Source organism: Halyomorpha halys, unplaced genomic scaffold (genome assembly GCF_000696795.3).
Source record: "Halyomorpha halys isolate HHAL.00 unplaced genomic scaffold, Hhal_1.1 Scaffold118.1, whole genome shotgun sequence".
NCBI lineage: Eukaryota > Metazoa > Arthropoda > Insecta > Hemiptera > Pentatomidae > Halyomorpha > Halyomorpha halys.
In genome coordinates, this window is record NW_027106719.1 from 108,356 (window position 1) to 130,217 (window position 21,862).

Genomic DNA, 21,862 nt, shown 5'->3' on the forward strand with positions numbered 1-21,862 from the left:
AAATAAACCAACTCTAAACCATTCCTCGCTTTACCCCTTAATTCGGTAATCCCAGAAGCTCTCATACCTCTCAAAGTTATCCCCATAAAATTTGGCCCTTTCCTAATATCAGAAGAGAATACATTTTTTGTACATTTTTATTCCAACCCTCAAGAACAAAAACACCTTTCTACCTAATCAACCTCTTCGCCAAATCCATCCACTTGTCAATTCAAGATCTCAACTCACTGATTTCTTTATTCTTTGTCACAGGACTGTTTCCTTTAAAAAATCCTGTATTCTTGCCACCTTATTTAGGTATTCCCTAACCATATCCATTCGTTAAGCTTCTTCCTAATTGCATACCAACCTCCTTGATTATCTATCTTCCGTATACTTGTAAATAATAAATATATAGGCAAGCATCTTTTCATGTTCCTATTTTATTATATAATTATTATTGTTTTAATTAAAGTGTTTAATTCTACATAATGTAGCCAAACAAATGCTTCTCCAATTTTCCAAATTGTTATTGTTAGAGGAACTAGTGTCCCTGAATAAACATCGATTTTTCAATTCATAATTAGTAATCCAATGTAAACAATTCGTGCTTATGCCAATTAAAATATTTATGATTGATCTGCGATAGAGAAGTATTTGTTTGTGACCTCATCACTGCGATACTATTCGGTGTTCTATAAAGAACCGAGTAAATTTATCCCTTCACGTGACAGTTGGATCTGTCCGACCCAGTAACAATTATTTGTTTAGTACTTATATCCAACCATACGTTCAATATAATGAAAGCGTTTATCACTGTGCTTAATTATTTTTATTATCATTATTATTTTCTTTTTAAAACAATTTTGATCTCTTTTCTCTCAACTTTATTCCTTTTTAACATCCGACGTTTCGACCTCTCAGGTCATTCTCAAGGATTCCTTATTCTGTCTTCATTCCTTTTTTTTCCTTTAAAATTCATTATTGCCGGCTAATTGCCTTTGTCCTAATAATTTCTTCTATTAAACTATTATCCTAAATTTAAAACTTTCAATTTAAATTTAGGATAATAGTTTAATAGAAGAAATTATTAGGACAAAGGCAATTAGCCGGCAATAATGAATTTTAAAGGAAAAAAAAGGAATGAAGACAGAATAAGGAATCCTTGAGAATGACCTGAGAGGTCGAAACGTCGGATGTTAAAAAGGAATAAAGTTGAGAGAAAAGAGATCAAAATTGTTTTAAAAAGAAAGTAAACCACTCTCAAACAACTATATTAATAAAAAATAAATCATTATTATTATTTTTTTATAATCCACTTCCTAAACATTTCTGACATAAGAGGGGCTATCTACAGGATAACGTCTGATTCCAACCATGGTAGAGGGGTCAAGTCATTTCGCGGGACCGCAATAGAAACAAAAGTCAACCCCCTCAGGCCCGATTCGTACCCGATTTTGTAGAATGTGTTATTTTATCTTTTAATAAAGTCAAATATTATCAGTTTTAAATTTTGAAATTACGTATGAACTGGGATGGAAAAATTGCTTGGAATTGTAGTAAGATTTTTCTGATTAAAACCAATATAAATGATTTTTAGGCTGATTAATTTAAAGCAAAAATGGGAAATTTCTTTTCTATAATTCCGATTTCGTTTCCAATAATAACTTATAAACTACTGACAAATGAAAAATAGTGTTTTATATCTTTTCTGGGAAAAATGCCATCATCCTTAATCTACCATGTAGATGGAAGCTGATATTTAAACGGATGAAACTTTTCAGAACTCATACTATACATGGCAATCATGAAATCTTTAATCAGTAATGACTTTATTTAATATAACACTAAACCTGAATTTTCTGAATCACATATATTTTTAATAACCCATTTCTAACACACGAGTGAGAAACATTCTTACTTAGGTTTCCAACCTATTCTAACCAGAGTGGGAAAGTCAATTTTTATTCCAAAGGTCCAATATAGCTAGAATCGAACATGCACTGTTACAGCTATGAGGTTGCAGACTCATACTTCTTTGTGTAAAACATTAAATACAAAATACTTTGTATAACAAACCCTACAGTTTCCTTCTTCCATTGACGTAAGAGGTCCCGTTTCGTACTTTTAAAGAATATACAGGGTTTTTTTAGGTTTAAGTATTCAAACTAAAAATATGAATTAAAGACCTCGAAACAAGAAAATAAATGTCCTATGAAGGTATGTCCGCAAACGCTTTGTTTAGGAGATATTCACATCTAAAGATTTTCATTGTAATGAATTATTCAGTTTATATGAAATTAATAAAACCTATTTATTTCTTCTAACTACTTTATTAATTAGTTGTAAACATTAACATCATTTTTCCTGTTTCTCTAAGACGATGAAACGTGGAGCTAAAAATAGACTTGTTTGGTAATCTTCTATTCGGAAATCACCTAGCATATTCACGACGGGCAGCATTAGCATTGCAAAAACCGTACACAAACACGATATCGGCATATTCACCATTAGTATAAATTGAAGGCATAATGATGAGTACTTTGCGAAAGCCTCTTACCAACTGATAGATGTTATTGATATAGTTCTCAATGCTAATTCCAAATAGTATTAATCCTTATGTTGCCAATAGTTTTTATATAGTTAGGGATAAAAGACCATATTAGTATTCTATCTAATCCATCTCCTAAACAAAGCAATTCCGAACATACCTTCACTTTAAACAACATTTAATATATATCTTAATGTTTACATTTAATTAATAAAGTAATTAGAACAAATAAGCAGGTTTTATTAATTTCATATAAACTGAATAATTCATAACAATGAAAATCTTTAGGTGTGAATATCTCCTAATCAAAGCGTTTGCGGACATACCTTCAGAGGACATTTATTTTCTTGTTTTGAGGTCCTTAATTCATATTTTCAGTTTGGCTACTTAAACCTGAAAAACCCTGTATATTCTTTACAAGTACGAAACGGGACCACTTACGTCAATGGAAGAAGGAAACTGTAGGGTTTGTCATACAAAGTATTTTTATTTAATGTTTTATACGAAGAAGTATGAGTCTACAAGAAGGGGCTATTGTAGGCGAGAGTGTTAAGGCATCACCTTAGCAGCCTCATAGCTGTAACAGTGCCCGTTCGATTCTGGCTATATAGGACCTTTGGAATAAAAATCGACTTTCCCACTCTGGTTAGAATAGGATGGAAACCTATGTAAGAATGTTTCTCATTCGTGTGTTAGAAAGGGGTTATTAAAAGATTTCATGATTGTCATGTAAATATAATATGAGTTCTGAAAAGTGGCCACTTAACTCTGAAACACCCTGTATATTGGGATCATATTTTATATCAGATAGTCAGTACACTATGGATTCAAATTAAGGTAACATGAAACTAATCATTTTTATAAAAGTGTCTTATTTCTTTATTCCAAGAATTTTTTTTCGCTCGATGAAGAGTACTGATCAAAACGTTCATCGTTCAAAACGTTCTGATCAACGTCAAATTATGCGCTTATTTTTTATCGCAAATAACATTTTACAATATCTTATAACAACAAATAAAGTAAAATTAAAAAAAAAAGAGAATCATAATAAGAAATGTGAGTGAGTCGTGTATTATTTAGAAAATAATCCTTGTTCGAGAACATTGATTTGAAGGAACATTTAACAAGAATAAAATAAAGAATAAAGCACCCATGGTTACCAGAGCGGGGTTTGCTAAGTGCTTTTAGCATGTAAAATAGGGAGAGCATAGATTTCTAATCGAGGGCACAGAATCAACCCCTGGGCGATTCGGATCCTAACTCATGTAACAGGTGTTAAAAAGCTTCCGAATGGTCTGTTTTTTGCTCCTATCCTGTTTCCCAAACTCTACCATTACTGAAGTCGGCGTTCAATAAATATGATTCAGTATGATCTGCCCAGTAGATTATTCCTATTCTCAATAATAAGTATTTATAGTAAGATTTATATAAATAAATTATTTAGGGTATAAAATGTTTAAAAATAGTAGTCATTATTATTAGAGAGGAAAATCATATTTGTACACAAAATGAGGTCTCTAATTATTTTTTGGAATTTTAGAAAAACATACAAGCATTAAAAAAAAGAAAAGATTACCTACCTTTAACAAATCTTGCATATCTTCGAGGTAAAATAAATAAAATTAGAGAAAGTAAAGCCTTGTTTTATACCCCAAAGAACCTTTTGTTTTAATGACGGTTAGGTATTTAAAGTAGCAATGAATTTTTAACAATTATATAAGTCGCAATATGATTTCGTATTTAATTCGTAATGTAACATATTCAGTTAGGTATACTTGTTATAGTGACTAAAACATTACATTAAAATTAGTTGAAACGCCATACAGCATTGTTGAATCTGAATTTGAAGTAAATAAGATCTGATAAATGAATAACAGCAACTGATTATTATTAGTTGGAACTTATGGTACGTCAAACCATGAGCAAACGCTATGGCTAACAAAACTTCGGGGACCACTTCTACATTAAATTGTTAATAAAATATTATTTTAACGCATTATAAAAGCTCCTGTATTTTCCATAATTTTTTCTTCTGAATACGTTTCATCCTCAGCATCCGTCGATTTTCCCAAATATAAGCTTCTAATTTCTCATGTCAAAGTGTACGATTAACTATCAACTCTAAATCGAAGCACAAAGAAAAATAAAATATTACCAATGTTAGATTACTTAATATGCATAAATATAAAATTATAAAGAGTTGTTTCGATAACTGATGATAAGAATCTTAAATCACTAGTAACCTGAAGTAAAATTTTTTTTCCGTTACTAAATTGCTAACAAAGAAAATCAAAATACGAATTCAGTAATTAAAAATAAAAATAATAATAATCTATGCATCATTTCTAGAGATATTATCTCAACCATCGTTTAGTAGTATTACTACTACTTTTAACTTCGTAAATTAAATATTAATTTTACCCTCCAAGCCACTTGAATATCCATCCTCCTACCGTCATATTTCACTCCTGCCCATTATGGGAAAAATCCTAGAAAAACTCTTATTAAAATGCCTCTATCCAATCCTTGACTCATATCATGTTATTCCTGACCACCAGTTTGAATTTAGAACATTCCATTCTACCATACAACAGAGTTATCGAGTCATATCTCCCACATTGGAGCGTACTGCACGGGAGTCTTCCTCGATGATGAACAAGCTTTTGATCGAGTCTGGCATCCAGATCTGCTCTATAAACTTCGTCAATTCCTATCCCCTATATATTTCCTTATAATCAGCTCCTACCTCTCTGATAGAACCTTTAATGTAAATCATAAACTAGCCTACTCATCTCTCTTTTCTCAGTCCGCCGGTGTTTCTAAAGGTAGTATCTTAGGTCCCATTCTTTATACGGTTTATACAGCTGACATCCCAACCCACCCTAACACAGTCCTCACAACATACGCTGATGACACATGTATACTGTCTGTAAACAACGACCTAACTAATGCATCACAGACATACATAACATCTATTGAAGAATGGTGTTAAACCTGGAGAATCAAAATAAATCCTGACAAATCCCATCAGATCACCTTTACCCTCCGTCGTAAACCTCTACCCTCCAGTACTACAGTATCCTTTCTAAATAGTCCCCTAACGCCTGTTGAAAAAATTCGATACTTAGGACTCCATCTTGACAAGAGACTTACTTGGAATCCACACACATGACTGAAACGACAAGAAACTGCTCGTAGATTTCGATTGCTACAACACTTACTTGACAAACGCTCTAAACTTCCCATTCACTTCAAAAAATTAGTAAACACATTGATAATCAGAACAATGTGGAGCTCTACCAAACCATCAAATTCCTCCCGCATCCAATTCTTACAATCCAAAATCCTACGTAAAATCCTTGCTCCTCCTTATTACGTTACAAATAAACTCATTCACAAAGACCTTAACATCCCATTGTTGTAGATTTGGCCCAAAACAGATATGCGTCTTTTCATTCCAAACTCCTTACCCATTCTAACCCATTAATTCTTAATCTTTCATCCTTAAAAATCACTGATAATCCTCCGAGGCGTCTGAAAAGAAGATGACCACGGGACCTTCTAATTTAAATTAATAATTGATGTACCACCAATGGGTGGTTCCTTCCCAAGACTTTCAAGTGTATATGAAACATACAACATATTTATTATTTGTACAGTTGTAAATCACATTAAATAAATAAATATTAATTTTTCAAATAATATCATTTTTTTCGGAGTTCAAGTAAATATCACAATTTAAGTCCCTATTTCTTACTTAGACGTAAAGCAATTTATGATTAAAAAAATCGTGCAACCCTACAACAAAAGCCAGGAAGCAACCGTCTGATTAAACCATGTGGTTGCAGCTCGTGACAGCAGTAAGCCAGCGGAGTCGATGAGCCACTTAGGTGCATCCCAGCCAGCTTATCGAAAGTCTTCCATTCCAGGATGGAAGCAGTAATTGAATTGCGGCTGGAGGGCACACACTCTCTTCACCAGTTCACTGATTTAAAATCAATCTTAGCGATTTCCTCCTCAGGATGGAATGGGAGAATCGCATTACCTTTTCAAATTGCATTTTAATCCTCACATTTTTATTTTCTCATTTTAGTAAGGGATAATGCAGGTAGATTGAAAAAGAAAAGATTTAAAAGTCTATCAGAACCAGAAATAGGTTGATTTTTATACACATGTAATAAATAAATAATAAAACGGATTATTAAAATTCAATCAAAAATATTTCCGACAAGCCTCAGGAGTTCTGATGAGGGAAAATATGTCCAAAATATGAAATATAGACAATTAATCCAATTACAAAACGATTGAAAAATTTAATCACCAATATTAGTTAAAAAATACATGAAAACTTGCTAATTATTATAAATACAATTTTAAAAAATAAATATTAATTAACCAATTTAACAGTAATTATAATAGATTAGAATTTATTTAAAGGTCAATAATGATTTAAAATATTTAAATATGGAATTAACAACAAATAAGAACGTTAAAAAAATTGAAACAAATGGATAAAAAAAAAACAGAAAACAAATATCCTATTTTTAGAACATTGAATTTCTTATCAAACCATCCCTTCACTATAAATATTGTATAGGTACAATTAACAAAAAATGAAGGTTTGAAAACTAGAGGTAGACACAATAAATATGGAAATAAAACAAATAATGTAAAAAGATAATAAATGAGAAAAATTAAAATTAACAAAAAACAATTACAGACTTCTATAAGGACTTAAAAAAATATCATAAAACATTACAAGAATCAAGGAAAGAATAAGGATAATAGTAATGAAAAACAATTGAAGAAGTTCTTGATAATAAATAACATTCCAAGAAAAAAACAATAAAACATTAAAATAATTAGAACATTACAACGTAGAACTGGGAATGAATACTACCAATAAAATTTTTTTTTGATAGATTTTTTTATTGATGGATATTACAGTCTGCCACACAGTTGTGGGCAATAGGTAATATTGATGAATGATCTCATACATACTAAAATAAAAAAAAATTAAAAAAACAAAATAAATAAGTAAAAAATAAAAAAAATTAAAAATTAAAAAAAAATGAAATAAAATAAAATAAAAAACTCTCTTAAAATACCAATAAAATTAAAATACACATAAATATCACGAAAAAAGTAACAGAACATCAAACAAAGAGATGAAAAAAAAAAATCCTCAGAATCAATTGCAGAAATTGAATACTTCAATCATAAATATTTATTTATTTTTTATTATATAAAACAAACGCAGACGATTTGGTAAACAAGACTTCGGACAGCAAAAGAGCAGAAAATATTCATTTATTAAATAATAAAATATGACGAAGTTGATCCTAATAAAAAATGTATATATCAATTGTAAATCTTATATTTATTTTTTTTTTATAATATAAACCATGTACAAATGCAATGGTAAACAAATCTTCGAGAAACTACATTAAATTTGTAATAAAATACTATTTAAACATATAACGGAGTTTCTTTAATTTTTCCATAATTTTGTTATTTCACAAATATATGTATCACATCATATTATAAGTTGATCCTAATAACGAGAAAATATATCAATTGTAAATCTTTGATTTTTTTTATTATATAAAATGTAGAAAAATTAAACAAGGGTGCATAAATATAAATCCTAAAAGCTCAGAAGTAAATTTAATATTAATCAATATTTCATTTTCTCAATGATAATTTAATAAAATTAGAGCAACTTTACAGTAATATGGTAATAAATTAAAGTCCATTAAGGACGGCAATGAAGCAAACAGGAAACTCTCAGGGCAACTTCTATTACATTTTCCTACAGGCTGGAAACTTCATTAGGTTGCGGCATACATCAACCTGACCGAGGCGAACGCAGCGGGGAAAAACCCCACAGGAAAAATAGATTGTAGAGGCAGATGGGCTTTAAAAAGAATTGTTTTGTAGACCTCACCCGGCGATAAACATAGTAATTATTTTCAAACATTTTAGAGAACTTTAGAAAAGTATCTTGTTTAAACAGGTATTTTGATTTCATTATATGATTACAATTACAGTAAAAAGGCGATTTTTGTCCATTTGTCAATAAGTGAATTCGTGCTTATAAAATAACCAATCTTAAAAATGTTTACTTACGAATATTTCTTGTCCTCCATTTTTGATCTTTGTGAGAAAATGGTTGATTTTAATTGGTTTAAAGTAAATATTTTGGAAATAGTAAATATTGTCAGAATCTTATTATCACCAGTAACTTGGCAAACATTCAGCTATTTTGAAAAAAGTAAATATATTTTATATAGTCGTTAACAAAAGTGAACAAATTTCAAGGGATATGTCACACAGCGAATGTGTGAAGTGAAAAAGTACAAATGTATTTAAAGTGAGAAAGTATGGGTCTGACACAAATCAGTTTTGTAGTGCCTCCTTTATTCCCTAACCATTGGCTTATGGAATCAGGCAATAACTCACTTGGTAAAGATTTCATTTAACTATGAAATTTTTAAGGAAATGGAATGAAACTTTATAAAATGCCATTACAGAGATACAAAAAGATATACAAAAAGATAGGTCCAAATAAGAACAATCCTAGTATGAAATAACCGCTAAAAAGATAAAAATAAAATGAAGAAGGAATCACTCACGATTGCTTTATAAGCATTCAAACTAAACATCATTCTAGAGGATTCTACAAGAGCAGTCTGAACGCTATCCACCTTAACTTCGGTTCACTGCTTCGACGTTAACCCGTCGGTTCAGTGTTGCAGAGATCTGTCCGCTAATAAGCTCTACAACCTAACATGCACGCCCATCTTATTCCCTGTAATGCTATTACCTGAATTATTATTTCCGGTAGAGTTGGGGAAGTTGAGGCATGTTGACAATCTCATACCTGTAGCGGCGCCGATTCAAATACGGTTGGATCGGTTGACTTTTATTTCGTGGCGATCCTATAGAATAAAACTTGACACTACCCACCTATGGCTAAAATGTGTAGGTTATCTTAAGGGTGACCACACCCTACCCTCCCCAACCCATGTCAGAAATGACCAGGAAGATAAAAAAAAAAAAGTCGGCGTTGTGTAGCCTTCTAAATCCTCTGTTTATATCATCCATTTTTAGTTTGAATATTTTCCGAAAAATTCAAGTATTAAACCTTTGATATTTAATATAGGAAAATTTACCCTTTGTCGTAAGCCTTCGTCTTGTCCTACAGTATCTTTTAATAATACCCCAGTCGTTCCTGTTGAACAGATCCGTTACTTAGGACTAAATCTGGACAAACGACTGACATGGAATCCTCATACAAGACTGAAAAGACAGGAAACTGCTCGTCGATTCCGACTATTACAATATTTACTAGACAAACGGTCCAAACTTCCAATCCATTACAAAAGACTGATCTACATGGCTATTATAAGGCCTATTTGGACATACGGAGTTGAGCTATGGGGCTCCACTAAACCATCTAATTCTTCTCGAATACAATCCTTACAGCTCAAAATCCTTCGTAAAATCCTTAATGCTCCTTACTTTGTCACAAATCAAATCATCCATCAGGACCTCAATGTCCCCTGTGTTGCCGATTTGGCGAGAACCAGATACCAATCCTTCCATAATAAACTTCCCAACCACCCAAACCAACTCGTTTCTAACCTGGCTTCTCCTTCATTACCTAATAATCCTCCTAGACGTGTGAAAAGAATATGGCCTCAAGATCTTCTCCTTTAGAAATGTTTTTGGAGTTCTATCAATGGAATTATTAAAAAAAAAAAATATATATATAGAAAAAAAATAATATATATATATATACGATACACTACAAAAGGAAAAAATTATTTAAGATTTAAGTTAAGATACGTTTAACATACCCCCTATGATATAGAGCGTAATTGACGTCAGACCTGACAACTCGTAGCCACAAAATTTTGAGTGATCCAAAAAAAAAAATTAATTTTCTAGGTTACTAGAACATTTAATTATTAAATTAATACTAAACAAATGAACTTAATTCTGAATCATAAAATTAAATTAGTTACTATTGTGGTACAGATGATAGTTGACGTTTTAACGAAGAAATATTTTTCTAAAATATAGCCATAATAAAGATACAGCTTCTACCAAAAGGGATAAACCCTTACCCGGATTATGCTAACGCTGAGGATTTTAACTAATCTGTTAATCGGTTCTGCACAGCCATTGTTTGCCTTGGGGACCAGGGGGGATACAGGCTTCTGCTGACTAACAGGCTTTTGCGGCCAACCCCTGATGACAGTCAATCTACATACTATCTCGGAATGAAATTTTATTTTTAAATTAATTTGCATCTGAATTTAGACACAAAACATTTGTTTTCGTTTTGCTTGTTTTTTTTTCAAATTGGAAGTATTGAGCAAAACCTAATCGAAAATTAAATTGTTCCAACGTAAATACAGAGGAGCAGGGTAGCTCAGTGATAAAAACGATGTGTTAGCTACTAACTGCAAGGACTTGGGTTCGAATCTGCTGTGGCAGATAATTATTTATTTTGTTATTCACGCCCTGAGTCAATTCTGTGGACTCTTGGAACAAAATCTCAATTCGGGAAAAATCTCACAGTTTAGCGTGATCTTAAACTCGACTTCCTTGTATAACCATTGTTCAAGAAATACTCCTTCCTTACAAAGAACTGAACCCCTGACCATTCTGGATTGTAAAGATTAGCGATTTCACGATTTTTAATTATTATCATATTTAAATAACTTTTAAGACTGTAAGCCTTTTATTGGTATAGTAAAATTGCAAGTTAACCAAAAAGTAGAATTGCAGACTAATTTCTTTCAATGGAGTCTGATGCAAAACTGAAAAAGACGATGGAAAACGTTTATGAATCCCTGTGAATTCGTAGGCCTTATATGACAGTTTTTTTTCTAAATGCTTGGTATTTATTTTTAGGATCATAGCTAATAAAATCCTAACCTATTACTAGTAGCTTAATAATATCAATTAGTTTTAAAAAAAGGATCGAATTGCGCAATTTTTTATATATAACAAATTTTTGATATATTATAAGGTATTATATACATCTAAGATTTTAAAGGAAACCTATTTTCACCTGTCAGTGTAGTGCAGTGCATTTAAGTATATACTAAAAAACCTACTTACAATAACTGAATTCTTGTTTTCCTTTATATAGTTTATTACTTCCAGAAATAAAGCTTTTACTGATTAAAGGTCCAAATATGATTTTTGGTTCTGTATATCCCATGAAAATTACATTTTTCGTATAATAATGTATTTTTCAAAAAATTACACGTATTTTCTTTTCAGAAAATATATTTACAAGAACTTTTTTTTTTAATAAAACTACTTTATTTATTGATAGATATTACAATCTCCCACACAGTTGTGGGCAATAGGTAATAGTAGTGAATGATCACATTCGTACTAAAATAAAATAAGAATGAAAAATAAATAAATGAAAGAAAAAAAAGTACATAAAAATAAATAAAATCTCTCTTAAAATACAAACAAACAAAAGGATAAAGAGAATTAACATAATCAAACTATGTATGCATGAAAAAATAAATAAATAAAATTAAAAAAAATAATCTCTAATCACATTTACGCTATATACAATATTTACACAATCGACCTGAGGATCCCTGAGCCCACTCTAGCCCCCACGTGTGAGGGCAAGAACAGATCTCATAAGATCACAGCTCATCCCTCTCGCCGCAACACTGGTAATGAACAAATGGAGTTTGACAAGAACTAAAAAACAAAAACAGTAAACATCCTAGAAAAGTAGGTATTGTAACTATATAATGAGCGAATAACCGGGAATAACATAATTTTCATTTTATCAAAGAAAAAAATAAAAGTTTCCCTCATTTTAGATTAAGACCTTAATATTTAGAAAACTACCAACTATAGGGAAAAAATTAATAATGCCATTTTTAAAGTAAACTAACTTTACTAAAATTTGTGCAGTAATAGATACAAGATTACGTTGTAGTTCATACAAGAAAGCTGCTATTCTTTGGAAAATAATTGTTATAAACAATTTTATGATACATTTAACTTCAAATTGAACTGTTAATATACCAATACCAAATTCCATCAACGATCGAATTTACAAAATCACTTGAAAACCATTAAGTATGTTCATTTTTCACTTAAGTGGTCATATTTCTTGTTTGTTATGAACAGTAGGAAAAGTAATATCTAAGCTAAAAATTTAAAGACATACCCTCAGGAACTATCAAAATATGTCCATTTTTTGTCCATCCAAGAGGTAAATAATTCCAAAAATCACTCCTGCAAAAAAAATTAATAAATGAAATTAAAAAAGGTAGAATATATAATTCAATAAAAAACATAGTTGGTTATCACAAAATGAATAAATGAAATTAATAATATAACATTGATATTGTAAAGGTGCTGCGGTATGGGATAATTTTCCCGAAACGGTGTACAAGAAAAATATTCTATCGAATAGGTTATATTCTATTTGAAAGTTTTTTCACCTCAAAAATTTTGAAAAATTGATACAATCAAGGTTCCTAAAAAGAAAATCCCGATTAATAATTTAAAAAGTAAGGATAAAATAAAACTTTGTTCTCGTAAATGTTTTTTTTTTAAATAATGTATTTATTGTTATTTATAACTGTATTAAAATATATACAAGTAAATTAGCTGTCGGTGACATAGTGACATGATACAAACATACCCATTTATAGTACTCCAATTGTTCTCATAAATGTTAAAACAGAAAATGTGATATGCTCTATAAAATAATAAATATGACTGCAATGTTATTTATGATAACTTATTCATAGTTATTTCTTTTCATTTGATTAACCATAATACATTTATAATTAAAACTTATTTATTCCAAAAATAATTTAGATATATTGTATTTTAATTTAAATATCAAGTACTGAAATTACCTGGCTTCTCCTTCACTACCTAATAATCCTCCTAGGCGTCTGAAAAGAAGATGGCCGCGAGATCTTCTCCTTTAGAAATGTTTTTGGAGTTCTATCAATGGATAGATTCTCCACATGTGTTTTTATCATGTCATAATATCACTTACAGCAAATTTACTTGATGTGTATATATGTATACAGTTGTAAATACCAATAAATAAATTATTAAAAAAAAGAACGTACTGAAATTCAACATTTTGGAAAATATCTATTTTTTTAAAAAATCAGAAATTGGTTAAAATGGCATTTGAAGCAGTAGTGTTTTCAATATTCGAAGACGGAATTTTCAATTTTTATTCAAGATTTGGAATGAATATTTTAATGAAATATTAGTATTTTTTTTCACTCACAAAACACTTTACAAAGTATAAAGGTAATTCATAAAAAAATATAACGTATTGTTACTAATATTAAAATATTACTAAATCATTATTATATATAACAGACATCAGCATTTTTATAATAGTTAACATCCAATGAAAAAAAATTGCACGGTAATTGAGATAAACATAAAGTTAGGCCATTATACAGAAGGCAATTAAAAATTATAATAAAAAAAAAAGGTAAGCATATAATATGTTTATTCATCCGCTTTGTATTGCTACTAGGTCTTATTTATTTTTATAGGATCAAAGGTAACATGACTTCGATAAACAGGTTATTTTATATTATTCCAACAATAAATAATGCATTTTGGAAAGAAAATGGATTATTTGAAAGGAGAAAAAGCTTATAATTTAGGCGGTAGGAAAGGTTCCAGTATAAGTGAGACGAAACTAAGTTGATATGCCTGAGATCGGCCTTCATGGTTCATGCCCCTAACGGCTTTTTTTACCTTCACGTTACAAACTCCTTTTATCATGGTGCATGCTCCGTCTAAACGCTTAGCACATTCTCTCCTAACAATTAAATATTTTTATAATACTTTCATTTAAATATCTCATAAATAATTAAGCAGTCGTCGCCCAGGTGGGCTGCGTTCTCATTCAGAAGAGAGAGTTAAGAAGGCATCAATTATTTAATATTTTAAAGTACTCCACTCATGGGTCTTTACTGATTCCATGGGTGAAAAAAGCGTTTGAACCTAGTTTATCGTCAGTTGATAGATCGTTTCGTAAATTAATCGATAAGAACGCGCCCCATCTTTCAGTATAAGCCCTAAATTAAATATAATTTTAAAACATTTATAATTGTTATTGGTTTTATATTATAATTAAGCACCTGAATACGTTATTAGAAATGTGATGTATACCAAAAAAGGGTTTAATTTTAGGTTGGAAAATCAAGTGCTTGCGTATGCTGATGATTTGGAATTATTGGGTGAAGACAAGGAAACTATAAAACTAAATACACCTGTGTTAAAAAACTCAAGGAAGGAACCAAGTCTAGAAACAAATACAGATAAAACAAAATATATGATTAATAGTAGAAACGTGAGCTATTTCGGAGATAAAGGCAGGGAAGGAAACACATTTCAACAGGTAGATAGGTTTAAGTATCTAGGTTCTACGATAACTAGAAAAAATGTAATTTATGAAATAAAAGCAAAGTTGAAGGCGGGAAATGCTTGTTATTTTTTAATTTCGAAGTATCTTAGCTCTCGCCTTCTGTCCAAATAATTAAAAAAAAGAACTAACAAAACTATCAACCATTACTCTGTTCTTTATGGATGCGAATCGTGGCCCCTTACACTAAGAGAAGAACAGCGCCTTAAGGTTTTTGAAAATAAACTATTACGTAACATATTTAGGCTTTATATAATATTATTAGTTAACAGCAGAATTTAGAAGGCTAAACAATGGTGAATTGAGGGAACCTGCACCAGGTAGATATAATTCAGGTTCACGAACGGATCCCTGACATTTTAATAAACACAGTACCGTATAGTAAACGTCCGAGGGGTAAACCGAAACGTAAATGGGAGGATTGCGTTAAAACTGATTTAGTAGATCAGGGTTTGAAGGGGCGTCATTAGACAAATGTATTAGAGAACGATTAGTGATATCGGCATCGAACCTTCGGGTTCGCGAATCCTTATTATTATTTATATTATAGTTAAATTTTTCTATACGTTGTGCTCTCTGTATAGAGCCTATTCTAGAAAATAAGCCTTCTTTCAGTAAATCGCATTAAAAATAGAAAATTCTCCATTATAAGTGGTCATGAGGAAAATGATCATCACTAACCCATACAATCTAAGGGTTCCCGCAAACAATGTAAACCAGAGGCTATCCTTTTTTAATAGTTCAGAAAAATTTCAGCTTAATCTAGAAATAATTGTAATCTAATTTATTGTTGTTAGGGAAAAAGAAAATATCGTTAGTAAACTATATCTGGAAAAATGTTGAACGCAAATAATTCTATTATAGTTTAAATAAAAGGTTATTAATTGCACCATAAAGTAGAACATTAGTTATTTGATATTTTAGATATTCACCAAAATAATTTCACAGATTGATCTTCTAATTTTTTTTTAATTTGGTAAGTATCCTTACTAAAAACTCAACTACCCCCTGTTGAACAGATTCGATACTTAGGACTCCATCTTGACAAGAGACTTACTTGGGTCCTCAGAGAAGACTGAAACGACAAGAAACTCCTCGTAAATTTCGATTGCTACTACACCTACTTGACAAACGCTCTAAACTTGCCACTCACTAAAAAAAATCACTCACTACTAAAATCTAAACTCCTTACTCATCCTAATCCATTAGTTCTTAATCTCTCATCTTTAACAATCCCTGACAATCCTCTGAGGCCACGGGATCTTCTAATTTTTTTCTAAATAATTTATTTATTGCTATTTACAACTGTATAAATATGTATACATCAAGTAAATTTGCTGTATGAGAGATAATGACATGATACACTCATGTGGAGAATCTACCCATTAATAGAATTCCAGATCTTCTAATTTAAATTAATGCTTGAAGTACCACCAATGAGTGGTTCCTTCCCAATGTTTTCAAGTATAAATGAAACATTCCATATATTTACTTATTGTATTTATTATTTTGTACAGATGCAAATTACATTAAATTAATAAATTTTAAAAAACAACAAAATTTGGCAAAACGTTATCTCGGGAATTATTGAACATAATGAACTCTATTAGGAATCAAATATGGAGGTTCACTAAATACATTGTTAAGCATTTTATAATGATATTTCAGCAATTTGTGATACATTATTGGCAAGAAACCTAAAAATAGAAGCCATTTTGAAAAAAAATTGCTGTATAAATGCTACGGACCGTATCATCATCGTCTAATGGCTGACCGTATAGCATCGTACGTCGCTAACATTTTTTTCATAATAATTCGCTGAGAGAAATTAATTTACACTTTCTTAGTTAAATCCATACTTTAAGCTATTTTAACTGGACTATAAGTTCTTTAAGACAGGAATGGTTTGAAGCATATCTGACTCCAAATTTTTCAGATTTTTATAGGATGACAAAATCTTTCTATTTTCAATTAGACCTCTTTGGTCTCCGTCAAACCAGCGATACGAGGAATCGTTTGTCTTGAACATAGCAATATAAACCACTTGAAACGCACCAATAAACAGACGACTTCACTCTTTACGATAGGTGGGCAATCTATTATTAGTCTCCCTACCATTTATCTAAGGGAAGACGTTTAAGTGTAATAGTATATCATTCTGGTCGAAGCTTGAAGGACTTATTACTTCAATCTTTTAACGTCTCTTCAGAAAAGCAATTTCCGTATATAAAAAATAATTATGTATATCCAATATCATTCAATTTAAATTAGGAGAAGATGGTTGGGGGTGTATCAGAGGATAAGACAAATTAGTTTAAAAAAACATATTTACTAGTGCTAACGTTTCGGCCAGAATTTCTAGCCTTCATCAGAGCTAAGGGGAAAAAACAAGATAACAAACAGTGAATAAAGGATATGTAGAATGATTAATGTAAATAATTGTACAGAATGAATATAGATAAAAATAAAGTAATGAAAGAAGAAATAAAACGTACACATAGGTAATTAAATGTGTAAGTAAAATAACAGAATTAATGAAATAAAAATATAAAGATAATTGGTGGTAAAGCTTGGCCGTAAGATTTCAAGCTAACAGCCCTGAAGAAGGCTAGAAATTCTGGCCGAAACGTTAGCACGATTAAATAAGTTCTTTCAACTTATTTGTACTATATTTTGACCGCACACCCCACCCATCTTTTCCTCGTATAAGTCATCCACGGTCAACTATCTCTCATGATTATAAAGTTATATATTGCAAAGAAGCAACGAAATATAAATAATTATACATTCAATAATTATATTTATAATAATTACCAATAGATACGTTTTATTTCCCACTTCTTTAATTACTTTAGTTTTATCAATATTTATTCTGTACAATCATTTACTTACCCATCAATCCATAATTGGACATATATAAACTGCAATACATTAACATTTTCCATTTTTTCAAACAATAATTATCAATAATGTAAATCCAATAAATATACTTCAAATACATTTTTTTCATAACAAAAAATTTGTTTTTCCTATATACATATTTTTGATTTCCTCCTACTCGCACAAACCCAAATAACAATTTACCAATCTGTCCTATACATTATTTCCCCTGTTTCATTCCTTCATAACGCTCCTCTCCAGTGATCCGCAACAACCGTTTAATCGATAAAGCAAATTAACAGAAATCATCAAAAGATAGCAACGCATAAACAAAGCAGAAACAAAACAATTACAACAGTAGAATAGTTTGATAAAAAAAACATAAAAATATATTTTTTTTTAATAATTTATTTATTGTTATTTACAACTGTATACACATATATACAATAAGTAAATTTGCTGTAGGTGACCTAGTGACATGATACAAACATGTGGAGAATCTACCCACTGATAGAACTCCAATAACATTTCTAGAGGAGAAGATCTCAAGGCCATCTTCTTTTCAGACGCCTAGGAGGATTATTAGGTAATGAAGTAGAAGCCAGGTTAGAAACAAGTGGATTTGGGTGGTTGAGAAGTTTATCATGGAAGGAATGGTATCTGGTTCTGGCCAAATCGGCAACATACGGAACATTGAAGAAGTCCTGATGGATGACTTGATTTGTGACAAAGTAAGAAGCATTTTGGACTGTAAGGATTTGATTCTGGAGGAATTTGATGGTTTAGTGGAGCCCCAAAGCTCAACTCCGTATGTCCAGATAGGCCTTATAATAGTCATGTAGATCAGTCTTTTTTAATGGATTGGCAATTTAAACCGTTTGTCTAGTAAATATCGCAATAGTCGGAATCTACGAGCAGTTTCTTGTCTTTTTAGTCCAGTATGAGGATTCCATATCAGTCGTTTGTCGAGATGTAGTCCTAAATAACGGACCTGTTCGACATAAAAATAATTAAATAACTTAGAACACACAAATAAACAGGTTAAACTGATTCAAAAAGGGGGCGGCAAAAATTCTTTCTTATGCCCGTACATACATTAAATCCGACCCTGCCCGAAAGACATATTCAGCGGAACGTTTCCTGACTACGAAACACATTATGACTAAGGTGTGGTCGATGGGAATTCTAATGGACGATGATTGATGAGTTTTGGATCGTTAAACGATTTCGAGTATATTCATGTTTTAATCAACCGAAGTCGCCTAAATAAAAGGCCTTTGAAATTCCTGAAAATCCTACATACCTGTACATCATAATAAATGCGGTCACATACAGACATTACCAGTTGAAACAACAAACAATCTTAGAGCAATTAATGTAATGCCCGCAGTTGAAGACGGTATAATGCTGATGACGGTATACTAGAACATAGGGTGGAGTAATGTTACCTTCACATTATAAGAAGAAAAAAAATTCTATGGACCACACCCAGAGACGTTCTTAGACTAGAGGTGCGCAGTAGAGCGTTGCTTCGAGCCCTTTGTAACCAGCCAGAGCTTTCATAAAGAACTTACTCACAGTCGGTCAGGCAGAGAAACATCAGAGAAATTCGATAAAGTACTCCGAATGCTTATGGGCCAAGCCTAAGACACACAAGTCCTAAAAAGGTTGTCATTTGAAATCGCAAATATACCAGCATGAGAGCATTCACAAAATCTTTTTCTTAAACATAATTAAATTAATTTACAGGATTAAAAATTATAGCTGTAGCGGCTACTTCGTCATCAAATAAGATAGTGACAAAATAGTTTCAGGAACAATTGATTTTTTCCTCTATTTTATTTATTTTTATATTTTCAGATACAAAATTTAATGGTGAAACTGGAGTAAGTATCTGGACTAGGTCTCATTATGAAATAATTGTCTGAAGTTCAAGGGCCAAGAAGGGTAGACAAAGGATCCTTCAATTTTATATCTACTCAGAGTAACAAGCACAACCGGAATATTTTAAGTAGAAAAACAAAAAAGTTTTTGTTTTTTTTCACTAAATAAGTACTAAAAAAGAATTCAAAATTCGGAAAGAATACAAGCATAATTCTACAGATCGTACATAAATAACACATATTGTAATAATATAATATAAATAAAACTCCAAAAAAAAAAAATAAAAATCCACCAGAGAGCCCAAATCAAAAGTTATAACTTACTTATAATTTAATATAAAGTTTATTTGTAATATATATTTGTATATAAAAGTAAAGAAAATACTTCCTGAAATATCTTCATTTCATTTAATAACAAATCGGAGTTAGTTTGTTTGTTTGTTTTTAATTAATGGCGTAAAACATCACTGGTCATCAACCCATTAATTTCTTATTTATTTTTATTAACATTTATTTTATTATTTTTTAATTTGTCGTCTGTTTGATGTTAAATTAGTGGCATTTAACCTTTTAATTTTTAAAAATACTAATTTTATTGTTTTATCATCGACTCTATAGGCTTGTGAAATATTCTGATTTAATCGTAATTGAGATGTGACATGAACTATGGGCAATCCTGAAAGATATGGCTAATTGTCTAATTCTTTGTACAATATTAACTTTTATAATATAATTCGGGGTTTCCTCTATCTTCAGGTAATATAGTAACTCCCATTAAACAATTCAGTTTTAATATCATTTTGAATATAGTCTGAACATTTTAATTGTATCTAAATGTTGTTAAAATGATGGTAAACCATAATGGTGTAATTAGATGGGGGATAGCTCAACGCCTTATATGAAATAAAGATGTTTAATATATTCCATAGGAAGTATCTTTTTCACTTTATGATCATAATATGAAGCTATAGTTGTGTTTCATCAGTAGATAGGTTATTAGTATGTAATGGGGTGGTTAAAAAATAAATAATATTTCTAAAAACATCAGAACATTTATAATTTTTTCGGTTCCACTACTTTTTGTCTACAGAAAAACATAGGTTACTCAAGCATTGTATTCCCGTTACTCCACTCTTTTTATTAGTGCCGACGATTTCAAGAATAGTTCAAACAAGAATAATGAAACTGAACAATAATAATAGTAATTTTACTGAATAACCTTTTTTTTTCTTTAAAAACTCGTTTTTCTAATGAATTAACACACACTTGTGCATGGTAATATCCAGACCAACCTCGACCTTTCTGTAAGATAATCAAGCAGGAAACAATGTATATCCAAATGAAACTATGTTATTTACAGAAGAATGAATGACTACAATTCATAAAAAACATGTAATAAAGAGAAATATCGTTATTAATCAATATTAATAACGATATTTCTCTTTATTATCCAATGATATCGTTTATAACGACCTCCAAGGGACTAATCACTACATAATCATGTAAATATGAAATAAATATTTTAAAAATTAAGTATTGCTTTCAAAAACTAATGGATTTCTTTATATTTACATTGTGATTGCTTTATTTGATAATACTACATTAATAAAAATAAATTGGTAAGCCTCTGAAAAATATAGTACAGAAATATTCGTGACTATGACCGATACGTCATTATATCCGTGATCGTTATAACTGATATCCGGTGCATATATATTTAATTCAAGAATCTAGTGCTAATCGTATAACGTCTAGATTAATTAATATCGCAGAGCGAACTAATTAATTCTAAAATTACTTTAATTGAAATAGAAATAACGTAATTTAAAATAACATTTAATTCAAAAAGGTGAAAATCGCTAGCAGAAAAATTGTTTATACAGATTTTTCATTAATTAGCAGACATATTTTAATAAATGTGGCGAAGAAACTTTATTTTCTTGGGTTATTAAATATATTATAAATGATTAAGCTCTTGAATAAAAAAGATCAACAATTCATTTTTTGTAACATTTTTTTTTTTAATATTTATTTATTGCTATTTACAACTGTACATTATAATACATTTAGTAAATCTGATCTAAGTTAAATTGGAGTGTTACA

General features: G+C 30.4%; 1 long non-coding RNA gene across 1 annotated transcript in view; it reads right to left on the minus strand.

The window, feature by feature from the left end:
- Window positions 1-21,862, minus strand: part of LOC106678006 (uncharacterized) — a 134,282-nt gene that overhangs the window by 46,584 nt on the left and 65,836 nt on the right. Inside the window, exon 2 of the long non-coding RNA XR_001342685.2 lies at window positions 12,753-12,820. This is a non-coding gene — a long non-coding RNA (uncharacterized lncRNA). The remainder of the gene's footprint in view (window positions 1-12,752; window positions 12,821-21,862) is intronic.